This window comes from Puma concolor, chromosome D1, assembly GCF_028749965.1.
Source record: "Puma concolor isolate L17-30 chromosome D1, mPumCon1.1.hap2, whole genome shotgun sequence".
Lineage (NCBI taxonomy): Eukaryota > Metazoa > Chordata > Mammalia > Carnivora > Felidae > Puma > Puma concolor.
The window spans coordinates 87,778,078-87,794,225 of NC_141676.1; positions in this window are offsets into that span (position 1 = coordinate 87,778,078).

Below are 16,148 nucleotides of genomic sequence, written 5' to 3' on the forward strand. Positions count from 1 at the left end.
AGGAGGGCAGTAGCAGAGGCAGGAAGCGTGCTTACCCGTTACATACATCTTCCTCCTTACAGTATACGACTTCTACCATATATGCACGTGTGCATATGTGTGTGCAAGAAAATGACATGCTCACACCTTCCCCAAAGGACAGGGAGTTGGGGCATGAGTCCAAGTGCTCACAGAGTCTCATTTAAAATTATAGCCAATTGTGAGCTCTTGCAACACTTAAGCAGAGTCAGTGATGTAAAGAACAGTGCTGACTGCTACGGTACCTGGCCCCAAGACTGAAGTTGTTCATCATCTCTCTCCTCTGCCAGCAATGCTACATTTTCTTTCATTCTTGGAAAGCAATTAGGTTGGTCAAGGGTACATGTCTGGTAGGGCGATCCAGACTCTGACCCCACAGTATCTAAGCCCTTAGTTTCCCTATAATTTTTGATTTGTGGTTGCTATATTTGCTCCTTGATGGTTATTACCAAGTCTGGAAGTTCTAAGAGACACCTTAGTGAAGTAACTCTGCTCTTTTACCTCATCTTGTAGTGACAATTCTAACTCCTCACGGTAAACAAGACCTATTAATTCCACTAGTTACATTAACTCCTTTCTTTTCCTGTTTATCCACTTACATGAGAAGCCCAAATCAACAAGGTGACAGTTGCAGCTTCTAGTTCAGTGGAACATTTAATATATCCCCTGGCAGCCTTATTCACACTCTGTGAGCCCAAACTTCTCTCTCAGCATATCTTAAGTTTGACTAAATAGAAAGCTGAAACTCTGTGACTGAGCCACTAGGTGTGATAGTGAGCCAAACCGTTTCTATTTCCAATTTTGTCTCCTGATCCCACGTATTCTAGCTCTTAGAATTACAGAACCATATATTGGTAGTTGATTTAATACACCCGCCAAGTCCTGGAGGCATAAGCCACAATGGGCAACTGTTACACTATTATTTCAGGCTGGCTACTTCTGGGTAACAGTATAGATAAGGGCAGGGAACCTTGTAGTTCCATGGGACTGTTGTCAAATCTCCTTTGCTGTTAAATGTGTCCTTCAACAGGAAGCACTGTGATATGGTAGCATGTCTCCTAATGAGGTATTCTGTAAGGCATGGATGGTTGTGATGGTAGAGGCACATGTACATATTACTATTTACTCTCATAAAAGCTAGCTTATACTCTTTCATGATGGAAACAGTCCAATGGAATTGATCTCTGCCAAATGGCTGGTAGGTTCTTCAAGGTGTAATGTCCCATGTCTATTTCTGCTGCTATCAGTCGCATTAGTTAGAGAAGTCTTGATAAAGACAAACTTAGATTGCTGGATGCATTCATAGTCCCATCTCTGTCACCATGGCATACTGGCCATGCATCAGGTGGTTGAGGAAAGAAGCTGACTTACATATGTCAAAGAAGTCACCCTCTTCACCTGGTTATTGAGCAGCTACTCTATAATGCATGTAATGGGGCACTGACATGAGACAGAAAGACCTCTACACTTTGTTCTACACTCAGAGATCCATCCACACAATTTCATCCCCCCCAGGTCTCCTCATCTGTATTCTTCTAGTCTTGCCCCTTTCAAGCCTTTGGTGAATCATTCAAGCCATTTTGTCACAAGTCAGTCTATATCTTTTCTTCTCCCACTATACCAGATGGATGGGTAGCTCTGACCTAAAAGGATTTGCTTTTACTACTGTCCATCACCGCTTTGAGACCATGAGGCAGTAGTTCATTTCATTTTAGTGCTATGATTTTGTGCTGACCCATCTAGGAATCAGGTCAAATTTCAGTAAATAATTTCAGTAAGTTGGTCAAAGGAAACTGCTTACATCACAATGAGGTTTTAAGTATAGACTGAGGGAAAGGAGAATAGCAAATGCAGATAACATCTGTTCACATAACACATTTGTACTTCTGGATCTGTTTGAGATTATTCATAAATGTGCCGCTTCCATTCCATGATGGTTTTCTGATCAGCTTGCCAGCTTAATAGTTTAGTGGGTGTGATAGATTGTGTTATTATTTCCTAAGTTTTTTTTTCCTTTTTTTTGTTTTGAGAGAGAGAGAGAGAGCAAGCAGGGGAGGGACAGAGAGAGAGGGAGAGAAAGAGAATCTCAAGCAGGCTCTGCTGTGGGGCTCTATCTCACAAACCATGACATCATGACCTGAGCTGAAATCACGAGTCAGACACTTAACTGACAGAGAAACTCAGGTGCCACTAGCTTGTGTTATTTTAAAGAAATCATCCTCCCACTCCACCTCCATACATCCCAATTCCATTAAAGTTTGACCAGGTCATGTGACTTCCTTTGACCTCAGAGTGGGCAGAATATACTTTCCTGCCCCTTGAATTTAGGTTAGGTTGGCGACTTTCTTTGGCCAGTGGAATGTTAACAGATGTGACTGAAGAAGAGCTTGAAATGTGCCTTTTTGTTTGGGCTTGTCCTCTGGCTCCTCTGACATTGCAGGTTAGAGTCATTTCTTTTCTACAATCAGGTGCTCAGTATTTACTATACCCTAATATCCCACTAGAAGCTGTTTTTCACGTTGAAATAGTTTTCTATTAGAGAAGTCATGGCTTTGGGCCAAAACCTTAGATGTCTTCTCTATGACTTCTAACAGAGTTCAGCAAAAACTTCTTATAGCATCTTTATTCACCATGGGTCTTCTACCACATGAATTATATGGCCCAAGGGGAAGAGCTGTATGTACTGTAGTCTGAAAACTACTGAAATCCCTTTTATGACACTCTATGGATGACTCAATAAATACTCTGAGGCAATATTCCCAAATGAAGTTTATCTTACCTCCAAAATCCAGAGAGAACAAACAAATGCTATGCCTCTTGTTTGGTTGAGGGAGATATGAAATGCAGCAAGTTATAGTATAAAATGTCACAGTATATCCCAGATCACAGGATAGCTAAGATCTTCATTGATATGCCATGTTTCTGAGGTTCTTAAATTATTTTATTCCTTTTTCTACGGTTGATGCATGCATTTGTGTGTGTATACATATGCATACATACATACACATGTACAAAAAGCCAGATAAAAATACATATATATTATATATGTACATGTATATGTACATATGTGTGTGTGTGTGTCTTACTCAGGCATTTAGAAGGGTGCCACTCAAAATATAATCTTCAAACTGCTGCTAGTTTATGAACTATTAGATGAGTACAAAGATAAATTAACCAGTCCACAAGATAACTGAGTAAGTACAGACAATGACAGTGATTGGACAATTTTATATATCATTCTGAATTTTCTACAACATCCAGGCTTTTGGTTCTGTATTTTACAAAAGTATCGGTTTATGAATAATTTTAAAAATTAAAATAAAGCAAAGCAAAGACACAACAAAAACTTTTTAAACTGACATTTGCTACAGATCATATGAGAAGCATGCTTCAGGGACCCTACCTATGATTCTGCTCATCAGCTTGATATTCCACAGAATATCAGGACAATGAAAATCTCTGTGAACTGACTACATTACAACATAAAGCATACTATTTAACAAAAACAAGAAAGTAAGGTATACTGGTTTCCTTGCCATGTAAAGGCTAACTGCTTTTGATCCTTTTCATTATCAAAATTAAGACAACAGACAATAGCATTTTCCAAATTATTACCCACATACCAAGTGGCAGAAACTGTGTTAATCTTCTCAATAAAGATGACACTTGAAACAGCTGGGATTTTGACGGCCATCTCATTAAGTTCTCTTTTATTCTACAACCATCTGCCACAATCCATTTTTCAGGGTCAGACAGATAAAAAGGTATGATAGTGACTATCACCCTTGCATCATTTTATGTCTTCAGTGGTGATATGAATATATATGTTTCCTCAAGGAATACAATATTTTTTGGGGGTAACAGGGAGAGGAGGAATGATGGGGAAATCATTTCAGAAGTTTCTGCTTAATAGTGCATACTGTTATACCAACAGTTCAGAGAACCAAAGCAAAGGTTTTTCTAGATGCTAAAAATATCTACTCCCAATTACACATTTTGTATTCAACAAAATAACCACAAGATGAATCTGCTGACTCAGTGAAGCCACAATGGAGATAATCTCAGGCCAAAATCTATTTATCAACTGATTTCTATGAGCCCTCACCACAATTATAGGGTCCCTATTGGTGTTTTTCATTTCAGATGTAAGTGTAAGTTCAGACTCAATAGTTAGCAAGTCTGGAGATATCTATTTCCCCACTGCATAGAGAAGATTTTTCTTAAAATCTTTTTGGGAAAAAATCAGAGAAATATTTACTGAAAATACTTACAGTAGCAGGGCATTTCCTGATGGGGACATAACCTTGTCTATAAATAGTGAGTTCTGATGCTTAGAACCAGTTTAGATCTGATAATGAGACAAGGAGCTGTGATTTATTATTTTATTGTGGCAGTTGACATCAATCTGCTACTTGCTATCTCTCTGAAGTTATACCCTAGTCTTCTATCCTTCTCTCTTACCCTTAAAAACACCATACTCTATTGGCCACCTATATTCCTGTAAGTTGAGGCAGGCTTACTGCCTATTGCAGCAATTATATTCACCTTGATTATGGTGGTTATGTGCTTCCATGAGGCCTTTGTCATTTCATGATCCCATTATTGATGTTGATTTGAAGAAGGCCAGTTGAAAGGTTGCAACACTTAAAATCTACAATAGCCTCCAGAAGGTAGCTGTGACTCAAATTCTGAGCAACGTCCATACACCTATAACCAATGCATCCATTACTGCCCTAGTGAAGTAAATGTCTTCTGACCTTCCTAAGAAATGCAATCAGATGGTAGGATCAAGGCCACACATAATAAATTAACTCTAACATTCCTACATCTCTGTCTTCTTATCTCTTCTTCAAAACTGACATATATGCATACTTTTGTACAGGTCATTGCTGAGTCCAGGTTTCAATAAACCAATCCAGCCAATCACTGTAAGTTTTATTCCAGAAGTCCTTGCTAAAATATTGACCCTTGAATTGTGGCACAATAGGCCCAATTTAGTGATTTTCCAACTATCTTGTTTGAAACTTTATCCCAACCTTGTTTTAGTACCTCCAAGACCTACTGCTGGGTGTGTTCCTCTGGTTACTTCTATACAAATCACCAGATACTGAAACTCTTTTGGTATGTAGATTACACCTTCCTGAAGAAAAGACTGTTTTCTTCCATTTTTTTAGTATGTGCTTTATTATCAGTCTGGAGAACACAGTGAGGAGGGATCTTGTGGAAAGTAAAAGCATCCAGTGAAGTTTATTCTTTATACAAGATTATCACATGGTCTCTCAGTAAAGGGAGGATATGTTTTATTCAGGAGAAAAGGGACTTTTTTACTCTTGAGAATTTTCCAGTCACAAATGTTCAGGAAAACTTGTGAATTCAATATTTTTAGGTTCATGGGTAAAAATGACCCCATCTGACATCTCTAGATCCCATCTCTCTCTGTCAGGACACTGACATCAATAGTGGAAGACTTCTGTGGCTATGTGTTTAATCTTCTATGCATCTTTGTTACTTTACATTCAGATTTAGGGTCTGATTTTCAATTTAGTCTACTCTGAAACTTTATAACTTAAGAGTCTCTTTTAAAGCTACCAAAGAATCCTTCTAGTTTTAGGACATACTAAGGTGTTGAAAAACTGTCTTCAGCATGGTATTTTTTCAAAGTCTCTACTGACATCACAATCACCCACCTGCTCCACAAAACTTGTAATGCTCATAGTTCCCATTATAATTGACTTTGAAGTACCCTTCCAATGCTTTGCATTGTAACTACATTTCATCCCAATTAACCAGCAATGAATGTTTAGATCAATTGTGAAGTTACCCCATAGCAAAGTGTATCATACCAGTAACTACCAGCAATAAAGTCTGTATTAATTCTAGACAGGTAGACAATCTGACTCAAAAACAGTCTGAAGGATATGCTTTGCAGATTTTACTTGCAATATCAATTGCCTTAGTCTGGTATTCCTAGCCAACAGAACCTGAATTAAGCATTAAAGTGTTGACTTTCTATTTAAGTGTTGCAAACCAAGGTCAGTGAGAGTGAGGTAAAGGAAAGTGAAACAAGGAGAAGAAATGCAAAGCAATGCAAATAATGTTTTACTGACCTGCTTCTATTTTGCAGTGAGACAGGAGAAAGATACATCCTGTTTCTTAACAGGTGAATTTGCTCAGCACCTGGTACTTCTTGGACTGCTCACAAAGAAAAAAATAGTGGAATAGCCCTAGGGAAAGAGGAAAGGGGACTGAAAAGTTAGGACTTGTTGGGGTGCCCACAAGTCTTGCTGCACAATCCAAGTCCAACTCAGTCCCAGCTTCATTTTTGAGCTACCAGATAACACTTGTCAGCTCTACCTGAAATGTCCATGGAAATAGGACTGGAGCCTGACATCTGGATCCCTTCCCCCACCCCCTTGATTTCCCCAGGAGGCTTCATGCTACCCCTTCATATCCCCTCCACAACTCCAGCACAAATGCCTTGTAAGAAAACACCTACTACTATATAGTCAAATTGCAGGTTGCAGCTAAAGTAGTAATTGGAGGGAACTTTATAGCTTTAAATGTAATTTTATAGCTTTAAAAACACAAAATTAAAAAATAGGAAAATCTGAAACTTGAGTTATTCATTGATGAGTTATACATTCAATAACAAATCTACACCAATAGGAATAAAACACGGAATAAATGAAGGAAATAATAAAAAAATAAAACAAACATGATTAAAATAGAAAAAAACCTAAATGGATCTACAGAGATTTTCAACAAAACCAAACACAGATTCTATAAACTATAATGACATAACAGAAGACTTATTGTAAATCTTCAAGAAAGAGGGACAGTAGAAATAGAAAATATCTATTTTCTATTTCTATTTTCTATTTCTAATTTCTATAGCTGTTCAATGAACCGCTATACATTGATTCAGCCTTAGTTAAAATTAGAATACATCATAGGCTACTAGTTTCAATGCTAAATAATGAAAAATTTCAAGTAGAGGGATTTTAAAGTAGCTGGCTTTTTATCCAGCTGGTGTAAGGTTTTAAAAAATTATATTTATATTATATTATGTTATATTTTGCCACAAAATTGTTTTTATGACTAGTTTATTTGTAAGAATTCTCCTAAGAGATTCTCACCAAAGTGGTTTGTATTTATAACTTCAAGTTTATGATCAATACAACACTTGTTATAGTTGTCAGTTATGAAAAATTGTATAGACTTACTTGGTATTTGTTATGAGGGTTGAATTTACTCATAAATCTTGTAATGCATGTACACTGATTAAGTTTTCAAAGACCTTTTAAGAATTACACTTAAAAATGTAGGTTTCTTGGAATTAGGAAAAGTCATTTGCAAGTTATTTCTTCTTGTATACATCTAAGTAAAAGTAAATGTTTATGATAAGATTCATTTTTAAAACATTATATATAAATATAGATCTTCCAAGACAATGTACATGGGAAAAGGTGACATACTTATAGGTTTAGTTAAGACAGTACTTCAACTATTACCACCATTAAAAAAAAAGAAAGAAAAGGAGTATGAAGCATATAGAAATAATCACAAAACTGACTCCAGAAGAAGTGGAAAATTTGAATATATCAATAATCATGAAGGAATTAAGTCAATAGTCTAAATTTTCTTCTTATATGAAGGCATCAGTTGCAGATAATTTTACAGATTTGAACAAATCTGCAAGAAAAAAATAGATGATCCCTGTCTTTTAAGAATTAGATATTCCTGTCTTAACTCATTTTAAACATTTGTATAATATCAACCAAAAATGAAGAGTGACCATATGAAATTATAAGCTTATGTAACTTATAAACGTAGAAGTGATATTCTTAAAATATTGAAAATAAAGGGCATTAAAAATGCATTATGTCTAAGTATATTTATTCCATATATGCAAAGGCATTCAACATGAGATAAGCCAGTATTATACTACATTAAGAAAAGAAGGAAAATACTAGGGACACGTAAGTAGGTCTCAGAGAATACTATGCAATTTAATGCTCAGTTATGATTAAAACAAGCTCTTGGCAAAGTAGAATCGAAGGACATATACATGACTTGATTAGAAATTCCTTATTAGCACTACCAAAACTAATCTCTGTGCCTATATACTCAAAGTCATTACCTTTCACTTGCTCAAGAACTTCTACAGTTCTTGTCTCCTACATCATTAATTTTTCTCTTGCTATTGGATATTTTCCATCAGCATATAAACACACTATTTGTACATTTCTGTGTCTTTATTTTTCTTTCTGTAACTGTCTTTCACAAGTGTGCTCTCTCTCTCTCTCTCTTTCTGTCTCTCCTCCTCCTCCTTTTGGCTACAGCCTCAGTTTTCTGCTCTCCTTTATAATGAACTTCTAAGTTATCTATGTTTGCTATGTCATACTTCTCTGTCCATTTTCTCTTCAGATCTCTCAAAGGGTGTTTTATCCCCATTGAAAATGAACTCATTAAGTTCACTGATGACCTCCATATTATTACATTCAATGGTTAATTCTTAGATCCATTGTATTTGACCTGTCTATAGCATTTTACACTACTAACCACTCTCCTCCTTGTCACATATTCATTTAGTTTCCAGATTGCCATAGTGTTGGCTTTCCCCCTAAACTGGCTGTTCTTTCTCCCTCACCTTTCCTGCTTCCTCATCTACTCTACGATCTCCTAATTTTAGAGTGCTCCAGGCCTCAGTCCTCAGGCTTAATGATTTCATCTTGTCTCCTGACTTTAAATATTTTCTATTTGCCAATAACTCCAGCCATAACTCTCTTAAAAACTTCAGACTATCAAATTCTTCTCTCAACATCTCTTCTTGGGCATCTAATTCACATCTTAAGCTTTCTCTGTCTGAATTTAGATTCTTGATCTTCTCTTCCCTAACTTATTTAACTTCTGTCTTTCCCTTCCTAGTTGAGAGGACATTTATATTTCTGGTTATTTCGGTTGAAATTTTTACAATTTTTCTTGGGAGTTTTCTTTCTCTAAAAAATGACACTCAATCCAACAGAAAATCCAAAATTCAATCACTTATTTCACCTTCCCCACTGCTTTGAAACTTGTCTGAGAATTTCCCTCTACCTAGAATGTTCTTCTCCCAGATGTTTGCAAGGTGAACTCCTTTACCTCCTTCAAGCCTTTTCTCAAATATCACTTAATTAAAGCCTACCTTGATAATGCCATTTAAAAGGGCAGCTGGTGCCCTCTTATATTTTTCTTATAGAATGCATGATTGTGTAACATGATATATATGTGTGTGTATACACAGATATAAATGTTAGTATAAATAATATTTATAAATTTTTGACTGTTTCTTATTAGTATATGGGCAACATGAGTGAAGAAATTTTTTTCTGTTTTATATACTATGCATTGCAAACATCTAAGCAGAGTCTGTCATGTCATAAGTTCTCCATAAATATTTGCTATAAGAATGAATATTAAGCATTTTATTGGAGGTCTTAAACAATAACAAAACAAGAAAGAAAAAGAAACGATGTTTAAAACTGGAAAGGAGGAGTGCAAATTCTTGTTGATTCATTTAAATGTGATTCCATATGTATAAATCCCAAAATAGTTTATGAACCAAAAGTACAGTAGAGTTGTTGGACATAGTCTGAGTGTACTGAATGTACATTTACTATGTAAATGTAAAGACTGTTCATTTTTCCCAGGTATGATAAAATAAAAAATGGAACAGAAAAGAAAAATCTTATCTGTAATAAGAACCACAAATTATAAAACTTCCTTCAGAAAAATCTAACAAAAGATGAGCAAACCATTATGAAAATAAATATAAAACTCTTGAACAGCATTCAAGAAGACATAAATAAATAGAGAGATAGCCATTATTCTGATAGGAAAATTCAATATTATAAACATATAATCCATCCAATTTAATCTTTAAATGTAATGAAAATCATAATCTCAAAGGATTTTTGTGATATTTTAAAGATTTTATCTAAAATAAAACAGCCAATGAATAAGAATAATCAAGACAGCTCTACAAAATAAGAACAAAGGGACAGACTCATATTACCATTTGTTAACATTTACTTTAACGTTATAGTGATTAAAAGAACGTGGTATTGATGCAGGGAGAGACCAAAAAAAAAAAAAAATCAACAGAGCAGAACAGAAAATCTAGAACTACAGCAAAGCATTTTAAAAGTCTTATTATTTAATACAGATGGTTTTAAAAATCAATATGGAAAGCAGAAATGGTTTAAAATGCATAAAAATAATTTTCTTTCCATATAGAATAATGCATGTCCTCATTCTACCCAAAACTCAATTCCACATGGATTTGATGCAAATCCATAAAATTATTAAAGAACACATATGTAAATATCTTATGGACTTGATAGAGGAAATAATTTTTTAAACAAAGACTGAAACAAAAAAGAAATCCATGTATTAAATAAAAGATTGATTACACTAATTTACATCACAACGCAAATTTCTGTATGGATAGTATACTATAGACAAAGAAAGAGGCAAAACCCAAGCTGAAGGAAATATTTGCAACACTTATAGAAAATGAGAGGTAAACATCCATATAAAAATTTTTAAAAAGCAGTAAGAAAAAGATAAGCATAATTGAAAAATGTGCAAATGATATATGCAGGAAATTCAAAGAAAAGAAAGTCTGTATGACTAATGAGCATATAAATAAATACTGTATCTTATCAATAACCAATAAAATGCAAATAAAACAAGATACTATCCTTGGTTCCCACCATCCTCAGGAGCTTCCCAGGTAAAATCTGAAACTCACCCTTACAGTCAGAGGTCAAGGTCCAGCTCAAGATGAACCTTTCCAACACTATTTCCACCTACCTGTTATAAAAATATATTGACATTTATTATATCTAAGTTTTTTTTTATAAACAGTTGTCTTTATATAATTTTCTGATTAATCCTCAAACCCATCCTTGCCTGCCTGAAAAACAAACAAAAAAACAAGTATTTGTTTCATGTAAGGAAATTGAAACTCATGCATTGCTAATTAAGTTTAAATTATTGTTGGTATTTTGGAGAGCTAGCAATTTCTTGTAAAATTGAGAAACATTGTGCCTGCTGAGAGGGGAGAAGTATTTACAGGGTCCAGATCCATCACTGCAGAGCAGGCAATGAAGGCTGAATTTGGATGTGAAAACCAAGCACTTGATAAATGGTACAAATGTTACTCATACAATTTAATAGTTCAGACCTAAACCTGGTGAAATTTATTAAGATTGACTTATAGGACATAAGACCATGCATATTTACATGTTCAAAGAAAACTTCTTACATGATATACAAGAAACTGGTAATGACTGACTTCAGGGAAGTGACCAGGAGAGATAATGGAGAGGGGAAGTAGGCAGATTTGATTTTTTTTCTCCTGCATATCCTTTTGTACCATTTGAATTCTATACCATGTGCATGCACTATTAAAGATACTTTAAAATGAAAAAAAAAAAAAATGAAGGGTGACTGGGTTGCTCAGTCAGTTGAGCGTCCGACTTTGGCTCAGTCATGATCTCATGGTTCATTGGTTCAAGCCCCAAGTCTGGCTCTGTGCTGACAGCTTACTCAGAGCCTGGAGCCTGCTTCAGATTCTGTGTCTCCTTCTCTTTCTGTACCTCTCTTGCTCATTCTCTGTCTCTCTCTGTCTCTCAAAAATAAATAAATGTAGCATTGAGGAGGGCACCTGTTGGGATGAGCACTGGGTGTTGTATGGAAACCACTTTGACAATAAATTTCATATTAAAAAATAATAATAAATAAAATCACTTCTAAAGCTTAAAAAATTAAAAAAATAAATGTTAAAAATGGAAAAAAGGAAAAAAAATGATTCAATATCACTAAATATCAGTAAATGATTTAATGACTCTCAAGCTAATACATTCATATGTGTACAATGAAATAGGTACAGAAATCTTTATGGACACAGAGTTTTTAATGTTGAAAGCAAAACCAAATGTCCATTAATGGAGGATGAAAAAAATGAAATCAATATAAAAAGGAAATGTATATATAATTATATTTATATAATTTATAATTATAATTTATAATTTATATATAATTATATCCGTCTCATTGAAGAAAGAAAAAATTTATTGTCTAAAGGAAGCATGGACATACACACATACATTTTTAGTAACAGTGGAAAATCTTGGACAAGGGAAATACATACCTAAATTATGAGAGTAACTGTTGAAAGGAAGTGAGAAGGAGAATAGGCTTGTAAGGAGATCAACTTGAATATATAATTATCTCTATATTACATAATCTGAAACATTTGCAACATTAAGATCTAGGTGTTGTATCCAGGGCTGTTTGCTATATTAGTTTCTGTATTTATTTTCCCCCTAAAATAAACAAGATCAACTCAAAAGGGAGGAGACTGACCAATAAATCCTGCCATTTCTAAGTTTACAGATTCTGTCAGTTATCTATAGTTGTGTAACAAACCATCCAAAAACAACATGGTTTAAAACAACCACATATTTAACTAATGATTTTGCAGATTAGCTGGTGGTTAGTTTGGTCTAGGCTAACTTAGTCTTGGTAGTCTCTGCTGGACTCTCCTAAGACTGAGGTGAGTGGGTGAGTGGGCTGGGGTTTAGATGATATAGGATGGACTCAAGCCTATGTCAGGCAGCTGGCAAGTCAGTTGTTCTAATGGGACTGCCAGTGGAGTGGCTTATCTCTACTTATCTCTGCACGTGGCCTCTCATTATTTAGCAGTCCAGCCTCTTCTTCACAGGGTGGCCACAGGGTTCAGAGTGGCAAGAGAGGACAAACCCCCAGGCCCAACACTTCTAATGCCTCTGCTTATGTCACATTTGCTGACATCCCATAAGCCACTGGAGTCCCAAGGCTGAGTCCAGATTCAAACTGTAAGGTCTATGAGTCACCCATCTCCAGGGGACATGGATGCAGGGAAATGAAAAATTGGGTCATTTTGGAAACATATCACACAGACCCTAACAACAGTGTGTACCTAATGTAAGGAGAAAAATATTAAAGAGCTATAAGTATACATACATGCCTACATATATGCATACATTTTAAATAAGGAGACAGAAAATGTAATCACTTTGGAACTGGGAAAGAGTACAGAATAAAGAAATTGGTAAAAAGTGAAAAGATAACTAACACCCTTGTTAAAAGTGTGATATGATATTTTTTAACATGGTTATGGGTTTGGTGAGGAACGAAGATAGGAAAGAGACATATGGTTTATTTTTTGTTTGTTTGTTTGTTTTCTGTTCTCACCTGTGGTATCATCAATAGAGGGTACTGTTCAGAGAGAGACTTTCTTTGAGAATGTAAACCTAGATCATACTTCACATGCTTTATGATATAAAGAAAACAAAACAAATTTACTTGTAGTAAACCAACCACCTAGTAACAAGGTGAGAGAGGAAGAGAAATGGAGAGGAAAAAGTCAGGGTAAGCCCCAAGGTTATTACTATTGCCACATCCCACCCTGGAGGACATAGTAGAGGAGCTAATTTTATATATCCTTTAGTTTACAGGCTTTTTCATGTATTCTGAACAAAATTTCTCCTATTCTTAAAATATATACTGACAGAGATTTCATATCCTGCTTTGAAAACATATTCCCTGCATCTCATAGTCCTCACAACCAGTAAGTTTTTTCTTTGGTCTAGCCTATATTTGTGTTGCTGTAACTTGCTAATTTCCTGTGAGGCCATGCCCTCTGTGGAGATGGTGAGCAATAATCCTCCCTATAATATTCTCTGTTAGATCAGATATAATAGACTGAATCCCTTTTACATTTCTGCACATCTCTCTTGAAAAACTCAGATTCAGACCAGACATAATACAAGGGTCTGACCAATAGCATACACAGTGAAAGGATAAAAGTATCGCCAGGTTTTGTAGGCAATTCACACACTTATTAGCACAGATGGCTTTTACCTTGGATTTTTTATAGTGGTGCCATATAGCAACCTCACTTGTTACCTACAATTTCTCCAATGTCAGACATCCTTGCTGTCATCTAGAGGCAGTGCAAAGCGATGGAGGGATCACTGTACTTGGAACCAAAGATTCCAGTTTAAGTTCAGCCCCTACCACTTATTTATTGTATGATCTTGGGCAAATGGCTTAAAATCTCTGACTCACTTTCTTCATTGTAAGGGTAATAATAAGACCTACCTCTCACTCTCTGAAAATTGATGGAAAGGATTTAATAAAATAATGTAGCTGAAAAGCATCTTGCAGACTGTAAAACAATAAAGCCATGTAAAGTATTAGCCCCATTCACAAAAATAACACAAGGTTGTTTAATCATGGTTCTCTAGAGTAGGCTTAAAAATTGTCAATGTTACAAAATCTTAAACCCAGGGCTGTGGATTGGCTGTGTTTCTAAAGTTTGACTAAAAGGTTATTATTTGCAACTTGGTGTATGTTTTTATTATATTTTTCTTTATAAATGATTCTATGAACAGTAAATCTTCAGGTTTCTCACAAGTCTACTCTTTCATTCAGTAAACATAGAGCACTGACTGTGTGTGTTCTGTTAGATAAAGGAATCATAAAGATGCATAAGATGGTCTCCACCCTCATGAATTTGCAGTCAAAGGAGAGAGACTGAGAAGCATATTGTATAATGTGCAAACCACTGTGATCAAGATGTGTGCAGGTGATAAACCATTCAAATATCCTTCATTGTAAAAACAAGTGGAAAATGATGCTCTTTAGATATGGCATAGATAACCCTATCTGGTTTAAGTCTCTGTTGTGTTCTCTCACCCCTTTGTATCTTTTATTTACCCTGTCTTGGCCAATCAAAATAATTTCCAGTTTTTGAAATAGATGAAGCTGTTTCTAGTCTCTGAGAGGCTGACTATACTGTTCTTTTTTCAGCCTATACTTCCCTGCACCAACTATGGAACAATTATACATAATCAAGGCTGAGCTGAGGACTCAATGCCTTTTTAAAATTTCCCTTCTTCTTTGTCTATACCCCATGTCGTCCCCTGCTGTTCCAAATAAAACCCAAATATAACAACAGGATGTATGAATTGTTCTCAAAGATTTGGGTAATGGAGGCAAAGAAGATAATGAAGCAAGTGCTCAAACCTTTAATGAATGAGGTGAAATGATCAGTAGGTCAATGAATGAGGGAACAAAGATGAACAGGAGTAGATGTAGTTTAATGGCCAGATTCCAAAGGCTTGGGGGAATTTTTAGTAGGAAAGAAGTGGTTCAGAGGCAGCCACAGAGAGCAAGTAGTACAGATCCAGAGGCATTTGGGGCACAGTGAGAGAGAAAAAAAAGCCAGTCTCCACTTGAGAGGAATTGGAGAGGTGGTATCTACTAGGGAAGTTAGAAGAAGAATATTAAAATCACTTCTAGTGAAAAGTTCAGGGTGGAGGGGAATTTCTACTTGCAGACTATAAGTTATAGACTAGAATATAAAGGGTGTTGGAGACAGGTGGAAGATTGTGCCAGACTAATGGCCACTTTGGCAATTTGGAGACTGAGTCTAGCTGATAGAGATAGCCTATCTGGACTTCTGTTGGAGTCAAGCGAACAGGAATGTGTCATACCTTGGCCACAGCTGGCCATGGCTGTGTGAACCAATACACACAGAGAAATAATTCCTTAGAGATGTCCAAAATGAAACCTAAAACAGAGATTCAGGATGCTCTGCTGGCAAAATGTATGACATGTGAGTTTTGTGAACTGTCTGTTGCTGGGTTTTCTTCCATGTAGAGAAGACTTCTGCAGTAAGAATGAATCCAACATGCATAGAAGAGAGATCTGAAAGGTGGAATGAGCCTGCCCTGGGGACACTGGGTTCAGTTCCAGGTTGACATCCAACTGCACTCCTGCCCTTGTAGTTACATAAAGCTTGCAGTTCATTCTTCTTACCCAAAAAAGTTCAGTTTGGGTGTCTTTTAGTTGCAACAAAAGAAGTCTTAAGACATTAGTCTAATTTATAATGGAAGCAATCATTGGCAAAGTTAGCTACTTTATTATTACCAACAACTTGTTTGTGACCTGTCTCAAAACTGACTGCCACTGCTAATTAGTACAGATGTTGAGAACTACTTGCCTCCAACATGGAAGTGGGGACTCCAGCCAACTCC